This window comes from Mobula birostris, chromosome 1, assembly GCF_030028105.1.
Source record: "Mobula birostris isolate sMobBir1 chromosome 1, sMobBir1.hap1, whole genome shotgun sequence".
Taxonomy (NCBI): domain Eukaryota; kingdom Metazoa; phylum Chordata; class Chondrichthyes; order Myliobatiformes; family Myliobatidae; genus Mobula; species Mobula birostris.
The window spans coordinates 247,595,049-247,611,352 of record NC_092370.1 but is presented as its reverse complement, the minus strand read 5'-3'; positions in this window follow the sequence as shown (position 1 = coordinate 247,611,352).

Sequence of the window (16,304 nt, the reverse complement as noted above, 5' to 3'; positions counted from 1 at the left end):
AAACAAACTTACCCTTGACAAGTACATTATATTCACGACACAAAGTGAAAATATTTCAGTGATTGTTGGTTTATGTAAAATGAACCATTCACATCATAACTGTCACAGTATGGTTGAAAGGTTATTTCTCCTGACGTGTATCATCACCATCAAATTTCAGAAGACAAATCTTCTGCTGGATTACTGGGTAATATGTTGCAGCATGCATAGTTAGGATCAACATAAGTTTGATCAAAAGGTAACAAAGCTCTCTATTTTGTATTAATTAAACGGAGCTAAACTCAATCCTTCTTTTATTTTTGTCCTCCGTACTCAGGCTGTGAAGATCATGGGATGGGAGTGTGTATTCTCTGATCATTGTCTCTGTTGGCTACAGGTGACTGTGGGGATGTCATGCAGCCTAGGGGTACTTACTGCTTATTATGCTGCTGGCATTTAGGGCAGCAAGGACGGTCCTCCGTCTCTGGTGGTGTTCAGGGATTCCATCACTGTGATGGTAGCCTCCTCTTGGTTGTTACTACTGTCAGCTCTGCAAGTCCCGGGTGGAGACTCAAGAATACCGTCACACTCAGATATAGAAGGATTCTTCTCTGCTGCTTCTGTAACAAATTTGTTTTACCAGTCGGGGTTATTAGCCCTGAGCTGATCACCCCCACCCCCCAAAACTGGAGGACTGGTGGACCACTCTCAATCTGACCTCTACCCTTTGACCTGTTTAGCATGGGTGACCCTACTAAAAGTCAAAGCATAAAGCCCTGACTCCAGCCAGCATAGCTGTCCAGGTCACTGAGGCACGCAAGCCTCCAAAAACTGTGACAAAGCAGTGGTCCTCTTGGCAGACCCTTGTGGTTAACACAATGCTATTACAAATCGGGACATTGGAGTTCAAAGTTCAATTCTGGTAGAATCTATAAGGAATTTGTACATTTTCCATATAACTGCCCGGGTTTCCTCTGGGTTCTCCAATTTTCACCCACAGTCTAAAGATATTCTGATTAGTAGGCACTGTCCAATGTACAATGAAAGGGCAATACTTTGGTGATAGTTCATCTTTACTGCCGATCAATAATACCATAGAGAAAGATGGTAATGAAATCCATAATTAACAGCTATGAATATGAAATAGTCACGTACACTGAAAGCTCAGTACATATGTAATATGCTGAGATTTCTGTCTCTTGGAAAGATAATTTCAGATGTAAAAGATCAAAGATGATCTTTATTTGTCACACTTACATTGAAACATCAAAACATGCAGTGAAATGTTCCATTTTCGTCAAGGACCAGCAGAGCCTGAGAATTGTGCAGGTGGAGGTGTGCAAGTGTTGGCATGCTTCAGGTGTCAACAAAGGTTGCCCACAACCTTCTAACTCGACATCTGTGGAACGTTTTATTGTTTGAGATACAGTACAGAAGAGTCCCTTCCAGCCCTTCATGCCATACAGCCCAACAAACCCCAGTTTACCCCTAGCCTAATCACAGGACAACTTACAATGACCAATTAACCTACCACTGGTACATCTTTCGGCTGTGAGGGGAAACCCCAGCATCCAGAGCAAACCCATGAAGTCACAGGGAAAACATTCAAACTCCTTACAGATAACAGTGGGAACTAAACCCTGACCGGTAATGGTTGGCGCTGTAAAAAGTTGTGGTAACTGCTACGATGCGTGCCACCCTATGTTTCTGTGAGTTGGGGGAAGTGGATGATATAGAGGTAAAGATTTTATTAGCACTCCCAAGCAGGATTAATGAGCTGTTGTACTTTCTTTTTCCTTTTTTGGATGGTTCCATACCATACTCTACTAATTTTTTCTGTTGCCTTCTGTTTCGGATATGAACCTGCTCTATTTAATAGGTTGAGTTGGCATCAATTAGGTGGGCTGCAATCTTCCCTTAATTTTTTTACCACTGTGTGGATCAACCATTGCACTGAGAAGGAAATGTTTACAAGGCCTGAAAACTGCACATCACTTTAAATGTTATTTTTGTTCAATCAATTTTTAAATTAAATGAAGTCTTATTAGGTTAAAGTTCCCCCTTCCTTTGGGCTGAATCTATTTATTTCCGTAGATGCTACCGGACCTTTAAATTCCTCCAACATTTTGTATGTGTTGCTTTGTATGTCAAGCATCTGCAAACGTTCTTGTGTTCTTTTTAAATTATGAATTTTTAAAGATTACTTACCAAAAAGTTAGAATATAGATTTTTTCACATTAAACAACTACAAACCGCCACTCACAACTCAAGCAAATAATGTCAGGCAGTCAAAGCAACTGACAGGCACAATGACAAAAATCAAATGTTTTGAATAGACAGTGTCAGTGTTCAGCGGGCTGGCAGCTTATGAACAATGAGTTACAGACTTCCATTCTGTGTGTATTGTTACAATTTGCAAAAGTATTGTAACTTGAAACACTGACAATGTAAATACATTGAAGCTCTAAAATGTTTCAAAGTAAATGTTGTGGTATTTTTATTATTTAGTTTTTTTTGGATTATATTTCATTACCTGATATCTCACAATTATATTAGCATGAGGTCAAAATTATATCAACATTATATAAAAAGAAAATACTAGCTGTGCGGCAAAGAAGTCTGTGTGTGTGGGAGCATTTCAGTTACCGTGTGGCTGCAGAGCTTAGAAAGAACAATGAACTGGGCTGAGTAGCCTTCTTCTGTGCTCAATACTGTGCAAAGAAGTGTTGCTCTGTTTGTGATACTGCACTTCAGGTAAAATTGTAATACAAACGTCATGTCTCCTCAAAGCTAAAAAAAGAGAAAATGCTGAAGGTCTCAGCAGGTGAGCAGAATTAAGCGAGAAAGAATCTGAGCTGAAGATGACACTGATAAATGGTGACTATTGGTGTGCAGCCCTGATGGAAATCATCAAATATTCCCATTCAGGACTACTATAGCTGAAATCTCATTACTTTTTCTTTTATGCTCTCTTTCTGCCCTACCTATTTAATTTTAAAATTTTAATATATATATGTCTTATTATAATTTATAGTTTTATTTATTATGATGTATTGCAAGTACTGCTGCCACAAAACAACAAATTTCATGACATGATATTGATATTATTGATACATGACAGTGATATCAAACCTGGCTCTGACTTAATATTTCAAGCATATGACTTTTGTTGAACCAGGAATAATAAGAAATGATGCCTTAAGTTGCAGTGAGAGAGAGGGAGAACAAAGAGACTCTAGTCAAGTAGGGGTCAGAATGTATAAAGCTGCAGATATAGCTGCTGTCTGAGAAAGGATGGCGGGGACTTGTAAATTACAGTTGGTTATTCTGGAAGCGATGTAAATAGAACGAGACAAATGATAATACAGAAGAGAAAGAGAATACCAATGCATTTGGAAGATATAAAATACCCAAGATGTTAAAAAATTAAAATATAGGATTAGCATAGTGGGCTAAATCTATGGTGGAAAGCAGACGATGTTAACATATTATATCAAATGGAAACAGACAATACACTATAAAGGGCAGTGTTGATGAGCAGAGGGATCTTAGGGTCCTAATTCATAGCTCCCTGAAAGTGTCTACACCTTTTGATAGGGTGGTTAGGAAGGCATATGGAATGCTTGACTTTGTTTGTCAAGACATTGAGTTCCAAAGTCAGGAAGTTATGTAGCAGATTTATAAAACTCTACTTAGCGCGCATGTGGAATATTGCGTATAGTCAGGTTGCCCAATTATAGGAAGGATGTCAAGGCTTTGAAGAGGGTGCAGAAGAGGTTTACAAGGATGCTGCCCAGTTTAGAGGGCATGTGCTATAATGAGAGGTTGGACAAATTTGGGGTGTTTTCTCTGGAGCACTGGAAGCTGAGGTGAGATCTGACAGAGATTTTAAAGATTATCATAGAAACATAGAAACATAGAAAATAGGTGCAGGAGTAGGCCATTCGACTCTTTGAGCCTGCACCGCCATTTATTATGATCATGGCTGATCATCCAACTCAGAACCCCGCCCCAGCTTTCCCTCCATACCCCCTGATCCCCGTAGCCACAAGGGCCATATCTAACTCCCTCTTAAATATAGCCAATGAACTGGTCTCAACTGTTTCCTGTGGCAGAGAATTCCACAGATTCACCACTCTATGAGGCATAGATAGAGTAGACAGGCAGTATTAGTTTCCCAGGGTTGAAATGTCCAATATCAGAGGGCATGCATTTAAGGCGAGAGGGAGTAAGTTCAAAGGAGATGTGAGGGGTAAGTTTTTTACAGAGAGTGGTGGGTGTCTAGAATGTGCTGCCTGGGGTGATGGTAGAGGCAGATACATTAAGGCCTTTTAAGTGTCATTTAAGCAGGCACATTAATGTAAGGAAAATGGAACAATATGGATATTGTATAGGCAGAGATTAGTTTAGCTATTTGTTTGCTAATTTAATTGGTTCAGCACAACATTATTGTTCGTATTTCTGGTATTTTTCAGTTATTGATTTCTGTATGTTATGTGTGTTCGGAATAGCTTTATCTATTAAGTAAGTTGTTCTTGCTTGTTTTTCCTGTAATATTATACCCAGAGAGTTATTATGGATTGTTCTATCTGTAATAATGGATTGGCCATAATATAATTTGTAGAGCTCTGAAACTAAAACTGGATCAGACTTGTCCTTATAGTAAGGTATGATTCCTTTTGTGAGTTTGTATTTTAAAACAAGATGTTGGTGAATGATGTTTGCCATTTGATTGTGCCTATGTAAGTAACACTGGACAACAAAGATTTGCTTCTTGAATACTTTTAGGTGTATCTTATGAATTTTGGGCTATTGATCATGAAAATCACCATGAAATTTCCCCATCGTGCACCATTTTTTAATAAACTTATGTTTATTATTTCAATTCATAATTCAAGTCAATTGAAATGTTGCCTATAATGATAGCTGGAAAGTTTCCTATCTTGTCCAGGTATGCTTGGGCATGCTTAGGCGGCACGGCTGCTGCATGGCAGGACAGGTTTTAGTAATAATTATTGGGTTCAGGACTGTAAGGATGGAATTTGCTATCACCAGGCACTAAAATTTCTGTGAAGTATTTTGATATTTGAGACAGATGCTTCCCAGAATAACTGATGCCAAGATTAAGCAAAGCATTTTTGTTGGTCCACAAGTCAAATCGGTCATCAATGACAGGCAATTTGAAGAATTTCTGGTGGGACCAGATAAAATCACATGGAAGGCATTCAAGGAAGTTGTTTAAGTTTTTCTCGGCATCTACAGAGCACCAAACTACATGAAGCTGGTTGAAAGCATGCTTCAAGCATATAAAACCATGAAATGCTTCATGTCACTAAAGATTCATTTTCTGCATTCCTATTTAGACTTCTTCCCTGCAAATCTTGGTGCTGTTAGTGACAAGCATGGTGAAAGGTTTCACCAGGACATTGCCGTCATGGAGAAAAGATACCAGGGCAACCTAAATCCATCAATGCTGGCGAATTATTGTTGGACACTTAAGCGAGAAGCCTCAGACACTGATTACAAATGAAAATCATTAACAAAATTTTTTTTAACAGTTGACCTATTGAAAAGCATCAGCACCATTATGCAATTAAACACATTATATTCAATAGAAGTTAATTTGTTTTTTCTCCAAATTCCTACGTGATACAAGTCTGAAATTATATTTGTGTTCATCTTCAAGCAGTCTACCATAAACAAAAAAAAATCTGAGGAAGCAACACTTTTGAAAAAATTTGTTGTCCAGTATAATCAGATTGAGTTAAATTTTTGCATTATCCTTAGTATTATTGTTATTTTTATTTTTTCTCAGCTCAAGCTGGTAAAACCTGAGGTGCAGGCATAGCCAAGCACACTCATTTCTCAATTGCTAGGAACTTTTGAACTATTCTAGCGGTGTTTAGTATTGTGGCTTTTTGGAGATATAACTGTGTAGCCCTAATTGCTTAATGTTATTATGTAGTGCTTTTGGGATGATATCAGTTGTAGAAATTATTATTGGGACAATGTACGCCATGTTCATGTTCCAAAGACTTTCAATTTCTTCTTTTAATTCAGCATGTTTCTGGTGTTTTTCACTTATTGATTTCTGCATGTTATATGTGTTTGGAATGGCTGCATCTATGAAATGAGTCGTTCTTGCTTGTTTATCCTATATTATTACATCCAGACAGTTATTATGGATTGTCCTATCCGTAATAAGTGATTGGTCATAATATAATTTATGTTATTCTGATTCTAAAACTGGATCAGTCTTGTATTTATAGTAGAGTATGATTTCATTTATCAGTTTGTATTTTAAAGCAAGTTTTTGATGAATGATGTTTGCCACTTGATTGTGCCAGTGTATTGTAAGTAATCAAACTGCTGCAGGATCCAGTGATGTGTTGAATCGTTCCTGGCTTTTTTGACATTTTCTACATTTAGCGTCTTGAGTTTGTTTGTCTTTTATTATGCATTTTAATCATTTTTTTCTGTTAACCACCTGTTCCTGTATTGCCTCAAGGGGCCCTTCTGTTTCTGGGAAGAGGTCTCCAAATCTGAACCAAACGATTACTGCTTCCTTGTTGACATTTAGTCTGCTCAGATGGTGGGGATGTCTTCCATGGACGAGGGGGTCATGCTCTTCCATTGGTTATTATTATCACTAATTACCATGGGGGAGGGGGTCATGTTCTTCCATTGGTTATTATTATCACTAGTTACCATGGGGGAGGGGATCATGCTGTTCCATTGGTAATTATTATCATTAGTTACCAGTGTGCATTGGATTTCAATATAGCACATTAGTTTGAAAGAAGGGAAGTGAATGACTTCCTCATGTTGAAAGAGTGCTTAGGGCCCTGGGTGGTGATATGAGAAGATTCAGAAGGCAGGTACAGTATTGCATTTCTTGTTATTGCACGGGGAGGAGCCAAGGCAAGGGAAATGAGTTTAGGTGGAGAATCGAAATCAGAATCAGCTGTAGTATTACTGGCATACTGATTAATAACACCTTTTCTTGGATACTTATCACTGCAATCAATAGCCTGTAACTTCTCTTTCGGGGCAGAGCGGTTGAACTGCCTGTAGAACCTGTCATTTTTGTCATGTGATTTAAAGTCTGGAAGGTGTAGTGTGTTGGGTACAGGTTTACAAGTTGAATTAAGCTGGCAGGCCCGGGCCTGACAGCAGGGAATGAACCAATGTTTGGCCATTGCTGGAGCAGGCTTGGAGGTGATTCGATATTGCAGAACTGAGACAATGTGAGGCAGAGTGAGAGGAAAGACCTGAGGTTTGACCAATTTAAGTGTGGACTGAAACAGAAAGGTCAGGTACAGGCCTAATCAACATGGCAGGTCCCAGGCCCGAGAGCTTAGCTCACATTCAAAAGCTAGGAATGACCTACGGTTTGGCTGATTTGAATGCTGATCCAGAACGAAAAGGTCAGGGTGTCAGGGCTGGAGGTGACGGATGGGCTGCAGGTGAAGGATGGGTTGATTCAGCTCACTCGCTGCTTTGCGGATTTCAGTCATCTCTGCGCTCAGCTAAGGCAGTGGCCTGTAACTAATGAGCTCCAAATTTGGCTGCAGTGATGACCTTCTTCATGATTGAGAAATCACTTCTATGAACTTCAATACTTCAATAAAAGTATTTGTTTACTTTTAATGTTTGCACAGTTTGTAGTTTTTTCTGCGCATTGGGTGTTTGATGGCCTTTATTTTAATGGGTTCTATTGGGTGTCTCTGCTTTGTGGCTGCCTGTAAGGAGACAAATCTCAGGGTTGTATATAGTATGCATACTTTCATAATAAATGCACTTTGAGCATTGATCAGTAGTTATAATTCTTCAGAATTCACTGAACTTCAGAAAGCAATTTGCGACAGCTCTTTAAAGGAGCCATGAAAGGTTTTATATCAATGCTCCTCTATGTTCCTCTATACTTTCCACTTCATCAGTACAGCAGCCAGCATAATCAAAGACCCCGCCTACCCCAAACATTCTCTCTTTTCCCCTCTGTCAGGCAGGAGATTCAAAACTCTGAAAGCACATACCACCTGGCTCAGGGGCACTTTCAACCCCACTTGTTATCAGGCTCTGGAAATCAAATTAAATCAAATTAAGTTTAATTCTCATTCAAACTATACATGAATGCAGTCGAATGAGACAGTGTTACTCTGCCAAAATATACGTGTGCATTTAAAATAACAAGAAAGGAAAAAAAAAGAACATATTCATTTAATAAAACACAATTTTAGTCCAAGTCCCTGAATGCCATCCTGTAAATTGATGGTTCCTGGCAGTGCAGCCAGTAATTCCACCAATCCTACACTGGAGGGCAGCACTGACAGGAGAGGCCACTCCCAAACAAGCCCAAATGCCATGCTACTGTGTACATACATCTACTGATGCCTCAGGACACATCTTCAGTGACGTTCCTGGAGTCATCGGGTGTTTCGGGTCTTTCAACATCATACAACCTCCTCCAGGTGACCCAGCCGGGGCTGATCAGACCCCAGCTTGTGTCCAGATGGCTAGCTACTTATGACTCCATGGCTCCCCTCTTTTGAGCCACAGCCATCTTGAGGCCCTCTCTGCCGCATCGGTGGTACTGCGGATGGCTCTCCTCTTCCACTCTTCCTCGATGCCCAAAGTGCTGAAGGCTCTAACTAAAGAATGGGCTACGAATCCCCTATAACCAACCTCCACTGGGAGACACCTCGCTCTCCATTCAGCCTGCTGACAGTTGCTGACAGTCGCTGACCAGTCCTGCATACTTGGAGAGCTTCCTTTCAAAGGCCTCTTCCAAGCTATCTTCCCATGGGACTGTCAGCTCCAGCAGCACCACTTGTTTAGTCGACTCAGACACTAGGACAATGTCTGGTCGCAGGGTGGTGGCTGCGATATGGTTGGGCAACTTCAGCTGCCCTTCGAGGTCCACCAACAGCTGCCAGTCCCTTGCAGAGGTCAGAATGCCTGCAGATGTTCTTTTGGCCTGAGGACTGAGGAATGAGGCCTAGTCCTAGCCTCAACCGAGGTGATACTGCTGCCTCACCGCCAAGCAAGGAAAGCAAGCCTGTGGCAATCAATGTCTAACAGGCGCATGTGATTGCAAAAGAAACATTCAAGACAATGACTCATGGTTTCACTACACGCTACCTTGCACCAACTGGAAGGCACCATCTTCTAACTTGATACAAACATGCACTTTATCGTTTACCTGCACTGCACTTTTTTCAGTGGTCTTTACACTTCTTTCTGCATTGTTACTGTTTTACCTCAATGCACAATGTAAGGAGCTGATCTGTTTGTAAGATAAGCTTTTCACTGTATCTTGGTACATGTGACAGTAATAAACCAATTCCATTACCTTTTGTGATTTTACCTTCAACTAAGTTACAAACACACTGCACCATCCCTGATCCACTGGTCCCTGTCCCCTATTTAATCTCAATCTATTGTCTTGTTCCACTGCACAAGCAAACCTGCCTGTGTTGGCCTATTCAGTTTTACCTGACTCTGCCTCTACATTGAGCAACTTCTCATCAGCCCGTGAAGGCATCAGGGATTCAGTATCTGAGTATTAGTACAAGATCTATTCACCATGTCCTCAACCAAAGAGCTTTAATTCCTAACATTTCCATTTAAAGTCTTTTAAAAAACATTCTTTAAAAGTTTTTTTATCAACCAAGTCTTTAGTCATCCATTTCAATGCTTCTTTCCATGGCTCAGTTCACGTATTTGGGGTGATCTCATTGAAACTGATCGAATGTTGAAAGATCTTGATTGAATGGATGTGGAGAGGATGTTTTCTCTGGTGGGGGAGGCTAGGACCAGAGTACACAGCCTCAGAACAGAGGGACATCCATTTAGAACTGAGTTGAGGAAGAATTTCTTCCACCAGAGAGTGGTGAATTTGTGGAGTTTGTTGCCACAGGAGGCTTTGGAGGTCATGTCATTGGCTATATTTAAGGCAGAGGTTGACAAGACCCTCATTAGTCAGGGCATCAAGGGATATGCAGAGAAGGCAAGAGATTGGGGCTGAGAGGGAAATGGATCTGCCATGATGAAATGATGGAGTTGACTTGATGGGCCAAATGGTTTAATTCTGCTCCTATATCTTATTGTTTTTATGCTCTTACTTTTCACCAATTGGGCCACGATAGGTTCCTCTCCTATGTTGCAGATATTTTGGAAATAGAGTCATAGAACACTATAGCACAGAAACAGGCCTTTTGGCCCATCTAGTCTGTACTGAACTTTCAATCTGCCTGGTCCCATTGACCTGCACCCAGGCCATAGCCCTCTATAACCTTTTCATTCATGTACCTATCCAAACTTCTCTTAAATGTTAAAATTGAATCTGCATCCACCATTTCTTCTTCACTCTCACCATTCTCTGAATGAATGAAAAAGTTTCCCATCACCTTTCACCCCTAACCCATGACCTCTAGTTCTAGTCTCACCCATCTTCAGTGGAAAAGCCTGTTTGAATTTACCCTATCTACTGTAAACCTCTCATAATTTTGTATACCTCTGTTAAGGTTCCCCTTAAGTCTTCCACGTTCTGGGGAACAGAGTCCATTATCTTTGTAATGTAATTTTCAGTGCATGACACCTTATCTTACTGCCTTTTGTTCATCGACCATCAATCTGTTTATTTCTCCATTCTGCTCCTGCTGATTGTCCAGCTTCCTCGTTACTTTCCAGGCCTACAGGAGTGAGATAGATCAGCTGGTTGAGTGACGTTGCAACGATAAACTTTCACTCAACTATGACCAAGGAATTGATTATGGACTTCAGGATGAGAAAGTCGAGGGAGCACACACCAATTATCATTGAGGGGTCAGCAGTGGAAAACATAGTCAGTTTCAAGTTCCTGGGTGTCAACATCCTTGAAGATCTATCCCACATCCAACATATTGATGCAATTATAAAGAAGATATGGCACCATCTATATTTCATTTGGAAACATAGAAACAAAGAAACCTACAGCACGTCACAGGCTCTTCAGCCCATAATATTGTGCTGACCATGTAACCTAGTCTAAAAAGTGCCGAGAATTTCCCTACCGCATTACAATCTATTTTTCTAAGGTTAGAAGATCCTATTGTATCCGCCTCTGCCACCTTCGCTGACAGTGCATTCCACACACCCACCACTCTCTGTGTGAAAAATTTACCTCTGACATCCCCCCTTACCTACTTCCATGCACCTTAAAACTATGCCCTCTCATGTTAGCCATTTCATCCCTGGGGAAAAGGTCTCTGACTATCCACACAATCAATGCCCTCTCATCATCTTATACACCTCTATCAGGTCACCTCTCATCCTCCATCGTTCCAAGGAGAAATGGCCAAGTTCACTCAACCTATTCTCATATGGCATGCTTTCCAATCCAGGCAACATCAGGATGAAGGGTCTCGGCCCGAAACGTCAACTGTACCTCTTCCAATAGATGCTGGCTGGCCTGCTGCGTTCACCAGCAACTTTTATGTGTGTTGCTTGGAATTCTAGCATCTGCACATTTCCTCGTGTTAACATCCTTGTAAATCTCCTCTGCACTCTCTCTGTAGTATCCTTCCTGTAAAAAGGTGACCAGAATTGAACACAGTACTCCAAAAGGGCTCTAACCAAGGTCTTATATAGTTGTAACATTCAGAGTTTGAAGATATTTGATATGTCACAAAAGACAAAAAAAAAGGTGCAAATTTCTACTGATGTACCATGACAAGCATTCTAACTGGTTGCATCAGCATCTGGTATGGAGGGGCCACTGCACAGGATCAGAAAAAGCTACAGAGGGTTCCAAGCTCACCAAGCTCCATCATGGCCTCGAGCCTCCCCAGCTAGTGATAGAGTGCAGAACAGGTCCTTCTAGCCCACCCAGCCGCTCCACTTAGCAACCAACCTATGTAACCCTAGTCTAAGCACAGGGCAATTAACCTGCTAACTGGTACATCTTTGGACCGTGGGAGGAAATCGAGTCACCTGGAAGAAACCCGCACGCTCAGTGAAGAACGTTCATCTTTCTTACAGAGGATGCCGGAATTGAACTCTGAACTCCGGCGCCACGAGCTGTAATGGTGTTACACTAAGCGCTGCATTACAGAGGCACCACAACACCTAAGACAGTCCGATGAGAAAGACAGCAAGGATTCCCATGCATTTGTTTCATGAGTCCCAGAATGGAAACTTCACAATTCCAGAATCATGTTCAGGAGGATAATCAGGAGATCTCTCTGGATGTCCAACAAAATAAGTTTGCTGATAGCTGAGAAGTCTTGGGTTATGAACAGTAAGGCAAGCAGACGTCTGCAGAATAATTTCACAGGTCCCCGTGCCTGTCCCAAGGCATCTCCTCCACGTCGTAGATTTTGAATGAGAATGGAAATAAAAATGAAAGCTAAAAATCCCTCTTGCTGCATAACCTGAATATTGCTGTTTTAAAGTGTGTCATACATGATTAGAATTTTTGTCCCTAATGTTTGAAGATTCCAACTGGGACAAAATTAGCAAACTACAGCATATCATATTCTTTTATCTGCTGTGTGCATGGAATATGCAACTTCAGCCTGAGTCCCAGGATATTATTCACTGAATACAGTAGTTATCATGATTTTGAAAGTAGTGACCTCAATACCAAAGATACTTCACTAAGCAGAGCAACCTGGTGTTGCCTATTTCTAACATGGTTAAAGCTGACAGAGTAATGAACCAAGGGATTTTGTGCTGTAACAACCCTCATGTCTCTTTACTTGGCAATGCAGATTTTCACCTCGGTCTCCCTTTATAAATCAGAGAAGGGAAAATGCATGTTTCACCATTGCACTGACTGAAATTAACGTACCCCTGTTTCTTCCATGCTGTGATGGAATTAAGTATTAAGTGCCCAGTTGGATTACTGATGCAGTAATCAAAGGTTTCAGTCTGCTCTTAACCCATACAAATAAGCACTTGAGATAGTCAGCTAACTCTCTAAATCCTACAACAATTGCCAAAGACTCAAGCAAATTCCTACAGATGTACCATGGGGAGCAGTCAAGCTGGTTGCATGATCACCTGGTTTGGAGGGGCCACGTCACAGGATCAGAAAAAGCTGCAGAAGGTTGCAAACTCAGCCAGCTCCATCATAGGCACTAGCCTCCCCAGCATCCAGAACACCTTCAAAAGGCGATGCCGCAAAAATGCAACATCAACCTTCAAGGACCTTTCACCACTTTCCCTCTAAGTTGCACGTGTGCATGACCGTGCACTAACTGAAAACGTCCCGCACACATAACCATTATTATCGTGCAGCTAGAACACTCTTTTTTATCATGTTTTATTAAAATGAAACGCAGTTTTCAGGCCATGTAAAAGTTTCCGACACAGAGCAATAGTTGAACTGCGCATCTGTTACAAAACTAGAGAGGAAGTTACCCATCACCCTTGGCCCTCTTCTCTTTGCTTCCATCAAGGACAGAAATGATAAAGTAGTCGAAGTGGGGATTGTGGAGGGGTAGGTTAGTGGATGTAGGTGTCGATCACCTTATTGTCTGGGAAAGTAACTGTTTTTGAGTCTGGTGGTTCTGTGTGGATGCTACGTAGCCTCCTCCTTAATGGGAGTGGGACAAACCGTCCATGAGCAGGATGAGTGGGATCCTTCATGATGTTACTAGACATTTCCAGCACCTTTATGTATATGTGTCCTTGATGGTGGGTAGGCTGGGCAGTGATACATTGGGCAGTTTTGATTAGATAGATAGATAGATAGACAGACATACATACTTTATTGATCCCGAGGGAAATTGGGTTTCATCACAGCTGCACCAACCAACAATAGAGCATAAATATAGCAATACAAAAACCACAAACAATCAAACAACAATATGCAATCTATGCCAGATGGAAATAAGTCCAGGACCAGCCAATCTGGCTCCTCCACAGGAGGAGCTTCAAAGTTCGATGGCCACAGGCAGGAACAACCTCCCATGGCGCCCAGTGTTGCACCTCAGTGGAATATGGCCGGAGTCCAACAACAAAAAGTTCAATATCTGGGCTACAAACATGTTCCTCGATCGTAATATGACCAGGATTGCACTATCCATTGTTAACCAGAACAGCAAGCCCCCCTCCTTTACGCTTACCGCTCTCAGTGCACTTCCGGTCAGCCCGAACGGTCTGGAAGCCCTCCATGGAAACATTTTGGTCGGGTATGTCCTCGTGCAGCCACGTTTCAGTAAAACACATAACATTGCTCTCTCAAAATGTAGCGCTATGGACTCACTTTCTTAATTGCTTATTTATTCATTAGTTTTATTTTTTTCATTTTGTATTTGCACACCTTGTTGTCTTTTTCACATTGGCTGTTTCTCTGATGACCTAACAAGAGTTAGGTGTATAAAGGGAGGACGGGAGGATGATTGCTGAGTCATCAGAGAATTTCTGCAGATGACATGACTCAGTGTTGTATCTGAAGTCCGAGGTATAAACAGGAAGGGAGCCAATACAGTCCCCTGTGGGGCCCCAGTGCAGCTTATAGCCATGTCTGACACACAGCTCTGAAGCTGCACAAAGTGTGGTCTGCCAGTCAGGCAGTTGTGTTTCTATGTATTTACTGTGAATGCCTGCAAGACACAGAATCTCAGGGTTGTATATGGTAACATATATCTTTTTTGTTAGTAGTAGTCCTTTGGATTTGAAGAAGACACATGAAACCTGTGTCTGATAGGGTTTTAAGTGGAACAGCCATTGCACAGGGGCAATCCCCCTCTCTCAGCAGAAGAGACCTTGACCCAGTGGCACGGACGACCGTTACGGCTGGAGACCTCTCCTGCTGCAGTGGATGACCAGGACGTCTAAGTGCCTTGTCATGCTCCTAGCGCTCCACAAGGCCTGCTGGGCCTGCTTTCTTGACCTTTGGACCATTAATCAGACTCCTCCGCTCAATCTGCCAGGGCCAGACTTCACACGCTGGGACAGACAGATCTCCTTCCTCACTGAGGGTCGAAAACCCATCTGCTACCCTCAACTGGTTTGGCCCGTCTGCCGAGATGGTTTACTGGGGTGTGGCCATTGCGTGTGTTACATCTACTTGGAGCCACAGGTGAGAGCTGAGCGCCAGGTGGGGACCAAAGGTGGATGAGCTGTCCTGTAAAGACCACGGCAGGCCCCCCCACCAGAGGTGCTACCCCTCCCTAAACACCCCATACAACATATATCTACTTTATTAGTAAATCTATATTGAACTTTGAGCTTAAACTTTGAATATAACCTTTGGTTGAGCCTCAAACTCTTACAGGTAGAGAATCCCAGGATGCTGTTGCAATCCCACCCATTGGGCACATCCAGGCAGGAGTCAGCTTGGCTGAGCTGAAGTTTTCAACATCATTAGCACAAGGAAGAAAATCAGCAAAGTGTCAGTGCTCTTTGCCAACAGAATGTGCGATCAACTACCTGTGTTTTGGAACTCCCAATTAAATGAGGAGTGAATGTTTCACAGCAAGTTGGCAAGAAGTTCTGAATCAGACAAAACCCACTTGGGTACTGAGGGACTGCTGTGTGAAGCTGCCTGCATATTTCGTACATTATCATGTGGCCTTATAGTGCTTATTGAAGCTATGAATAGTGTGGCCACTTTTTTAGGTACATTTGTAAACCTGCAGTTAATGCAAATATCTAATCAGCCAATCATGTGGCAGCAACTCAATGCATAAAAGCCTGTAGACATGGTCAAGGGACTCAGTTGTTGTTAAGTCCAAACATTAGAACAGGGCAGAAATGTAATCTAAGTGTTTTGACTGTGGAATGCCTGTTGGTGCCAGATGGGGTGGTTTGAGTATCTTCCTGCTTGAGTAAAGTAAGCTGCTGATCTCCTGGGATTTGCACACCCAATAGTTTCTAGGGCTTACAGTAAATGGTGCAAAAACACAAAATACGTCCAGTGAGTGGCAGCTCCGTGGGCAAAAAATGAGAGCTCTGAGAAAAATGGCCAGGCTGATTCAAGCTGACAGGAAGGTGATGGTAACTCAAATAACTATTCAGTGTTATACAGAAGAGCATCTCTGAATGCACATGTTGAAATCCGAAGTGAATGGAGTACAGGAGCAGAAGACCATGAACATACACTGAGTGGCCACTTTATTAGGTACAGGAGGTAGCCACTGAGAATGTATATTGAGCTACATCTGCAGAATAATGTGGCTTGTGTCAACTGACTGCACAGAGCTTCAGAAACACAATTAGACTTATTATCACTGATTTATATGACATGAAATATGTTGTTTTGCAACAGTGGTACAGTGTAAAGATACTAAAGTTATATAACTTAACAAGTCAAAACTGCCCAACCCACCACCAGC